Genomic DNA, 4,093 nt, shown 5'->3' with positions numbered 1-4,093 from the left:
ACTTCTGAGAGTTTGCAGGTGGTAATAAGTGCTCTTACAAGCAGTAAATTTTACCGTAGCTTTATCAATGTTTCATGAAAAATGCTAGTAATGCAAATGCTTTTGAGTAGTCTACTATGGAATACCCCAGAAGACAACTGAATTTTTTTTTGTTAAGGCCCACATACATGTACATGCAAACAAGCAAGTGACAAGTAACAAGCGAGAAAGCTTGTATACCATGTCATAGGAAATAGTTACATATCACCCTGCACAAGCAATGTGGAATACAGCCGAATATATGCTATGCAGTTATTGACTGATTGGTTAAATCTTTTTATGACTTGGTATAAAGGGCTTCACATTACTGAACATGTGACATTGTTTGCACAAGGAGCCAGAGCCGGCCAAATTTTTGCGCGGCCTATCAAAGAAATTTGAACGCAAGGTTAAATTCCTAGAATACTTTTTCTCACAGTCTAGGAACGAAGGTGTGAAAAAGCAACGTGATCCCAAACCACACGTCAATAATAATAACACCGTAACTGTTCATTAAAGTTGTTAAGATCGAGATCACGTAGTGCAGTATGACACAGGAATAAAAATAGTAACAGTAGAACCGAAAGAGTTAATTCTCCATGTGAATCGTTCCATGTCTGTTTATATTATTTTCTTGTCATCATGTCACACACCAGGCAGTTACTTTAATGTTTAACTCCTCATTTCACAACAAAAGTAAATGCGATATTGCCAGGCTTGCGGATTTGTTTAATCTAACAGCAGTACCGCTAAAAGAGAGGGCCTATTTTCGTCACAATGAGGAGATATGAGCTTCCGCGTTTACTGGCTTGACGGCACAGGATAAAATTGCTTCAGTTGGGCAGCGTGCTGGCAGTCGTTGGGGAACGACAAGCACTGATCAGATCGAGAAGTCTTCTTAAATGCAAAGAGGGTGAGTGGTCGCGTAGAAGAAAATTTCAACTTATATGGTGGCCCAATGTCTATTCGCAAGCAAAATACTGGACATTTGCGACAGAGATTCTTTCTCGGACACACTGCAATCGTAAATTAACTCATTCATGAGGATTTGGCGTAGTAACTTTTAGGTCTAGTGAAGAACTTATAAAAAAGGGCACTCGAATTCTCCTTCCCTCTTTCTCCTATGATGAAAAGACAATAAAATATGTGCAATATATAGGATATGCACTTTAAACAACAAAAATTGTCAATGTCAAGTGTTTGTCTCTCTGTAAAGAATTCTCTATAGGGTAGACATTGAAAGCTATTTTGTTCAGAAAATTTGTTTCATTCATAAAAGGAGTAATTTTCAATAATGTACATGTACAAACATTACCGTGACTTTCTTTAACTGATCTTGTGTTGCTTGAAAATAAACCTATAATGGTATGATATGAAACACCAAAAGCACCCATTGAATGAAAGTCAGTATACATGTAGATAGTTATAAACTGCATGACAACGACAGTGTCAGCAATTATTCGGTGCCCTTGAATTAAATTTGATTTTTGTCAGCCTTTTCAGGTGATCAGTTGTTTCTTTGTTGTACTTACATCCAGTGTAAGAAATATGGGAAACATAAAAATCCCAGTGAGTTAATAGATTGTATACCTCAGGTATATGCTACCCAAGAGGTTACAAAGTGAAATGCTGAAAGAGTGAGTTATGGATTGTATACCTCAGGTATATGCTACCCAAGAGGTTACAAAGTGAAATGGTGACACAGTGAGTTATGGATTGTATACCTCAGGTATATGCTACCCAAGAGGTTACAAAGTGAAATGGTGACACAGTGAGTTATGGATTGTATACCTCAGGTATATGCTACCCAAGAGGTTACAAAGTGAAATGGTGACACAGTGAGTTATGGATTGTATACCTCAGGTATATGCTACCCAAGAGGTTACAAAGTGAAATGGTGACACAGTGAGTTAATAGATTGTATACCTCAGGTATATGCTACCCAAGAGGTTACAAAGTGAAATGGTGACACAGTGAGTTATGGATTGTATACCTCAGGTATATGCTACCCAAGAGGTTACAAAGTGAAATGGTGACACAGTGAGTTATGGATTGTATACCTCAGGTATATGCTACCCAAGAGGTTACAAAGTGAAATGGTGACACAGTGAGTTATGGATTGTATACCTCAGGTATATGCTACCCAAGAGGTTACAAAGTGAAATGGTGACACAGTGAGTTAATAGATTGTATACCTCAGGTATATGCTACCCAAGAGGTTACAAAGTGAAATGGTGACACAGTGAGTTATGGATTGTATACCTCAGGTATATGCTACCCAAGAGGTTACAGAGTGAAATGGTGACACAGTGAGTTATGGATTGTACATGTATACCTCAGGTATATGCTACCAAGAGGTTACAAAGTGAACTGGTGAAACAGTGAGTTAATAGATTGTATACCTCAGGTATATGCTACCCAAGAGATAACAAAGTAAAATGGTGTGACAGTGAGTTAAGGATTGTATACCTCAGGTATATGCTACACAATTAATTATTAATAGCATAGCTGTAAATTTAATTTTGTATACTCTTTCGAATCAACTTTTAGGCCATGCTTTAACTTGCTTTTTCTGTGCAAATACTGTTGCAGCACATCTGGAACAATAACCTAGCGATCAAGTCCACAGAACTGCCTTATCTTGGACAATCAAAGAAATTAGATAATTTATATTTTGGTCAAATTGATGGAAGTAAGATTTGTCATCAAGATACTTTATTTGGGTGGGATTGACGGAGGTATTGACAATTAATGGGAGACCAAAGCGAGATAATCTCCCAGGTGGTTTCTTCTGAAGTGTAACCGACCTTTCAGTGAAACCTAGTGTCAAAGGAGTAATCTTATTAAGCGCCCAGTCCAAAATTTAGCTTGCTCTGGCTCCTCTTGCATGAGAAACCAGTGAAGGTACATGTAGTTATACAGGTGACAAGGGAGTAACTACAGAATAACCGGCCACTATTGTGCTCTTGTAGTGGCATCGTTTGAAGAACAAGGCATCTGCAAGTGGCGAATAATAAGGGGCTGGGTATACAGAGATCCATATATTACATGTAATTTCCTATTCGTTATTATTGTTATTGCCTTAAAGGGCCTTAATACAATATAAAGTGAAATTACTAAGGGAGTAGGTCTGCAAAAGTAATGACTGTGCTGAGGCCCTCCTTGGCGTTTTGGGAAACGAGGGAAGATGGCTATTTTGAACCGGGGAACAGAGGAAAAATGACAAAATGTCTTAGGAACAAGGCGACATAAACAATTTTAGGGAGCAAAAAGCTGGGTACAAGTTTGAAAGTAAATTGGGCGGGGAACAAGGGAACAAAACTTTAAAATTTTAAGCCATTTAAACTTAAATCAGGTTTGTAAGTAAGATGACGACTTACCGAAAACTTTTGCTTTTCGGATCTTTTGAATCTTCCCGCCCATTCGCTCAATGTAGCTGTTCGGCCAGGCCACCCTTTGTTCCAAACGTTCGTAGAACTCCCTTTACGTTTTGAAGAAGGTCTCTATTTTTGCCATGAAGTCTTCACCGATTAACCCTTTCGGAGACTGTCTGAGGTTGAATCATGTCACTGGCGTGTATCTTTCTGGCGAATGCTGATTATCTGACCTGAATTGTCGTTGCCCTTTCTTCCGGATTCCGTCGATGTTTACTGGCTTTATTTGGTGGAATGCGTGCCATTTCATCCGAAAAAAATGTTAAGGAATCGCAAAGATCCAATTTTGGTCGTCCAACAAGGGAAAAAGAGAGGAAGAGCACATGCATTGATCGCCCGCGCGAAAAACAAACCGATAATTCAAACCGATCTCTTTCCCAGAGTCCTTGCGGCGGGGCAATTCATAATGGCGGATAAAGTTGGTGAATCATGTAATTATTGTGAAATGTCCACAATCCTTCTCTTTGTGCCAACATCCAATCACAACCCGTTGTGAGCCCAGTGCGATTGATTCCTGGGGCGCTTTCATTTTGGGTAGAAAAACCGGGGAGAATTTTCTGCTTTAAAGATGCAGAGCAAATTTCCTCCATCAAAATATGGAACGGGGGAAAGTGTGTTCCTTTTGAGATTTCCTTTTCTGT

The 4,093-nt window shown here is 39.0% G+C and overlaps 1 long non-coding RNA gene across 1 annotated transcript in view; it reads right to left on the bottom strand.

The window, feature by feature from the left end:
• The window catches only part of LOC137976539 (uncharacterized), a 12,283-nt gene extending 8,440 nt beyond the window's left edge, over positions 1-3,843 (bottom strand). Inside the window, exon 1 of the long non-coding RNA XR_011117775.1 lies at positions 3,399-3,843. This is a non-coding gene — a long non-coding RNA (uncharacterized lncRNA). The remainder of the gene's footprint in view (positions 1-3,398) is intronic.
• Between the last annotated feature and the right edge of the window lie 250 nt (positions 3,844-4,093).

This window comes from Montipora foliosa, chromosome 11, assembly GCF_036669935.1.
Source record: "Montipora foliosa isolate CH-2021 chromosome 11, ASM3666993v2, whole genome shotgun sequence".
NCBI classification, from domain to species: Eukaryota; Metazoa; Cnidaria; class Anthozoa; order Scleractinia; family Acroporidae; genus Montipora; species Montipora foliosa.
Note: the sequence above shows the minus strand (reverse complement) of the source record. Positions and strands in the feature narration are given on the sequence as shown.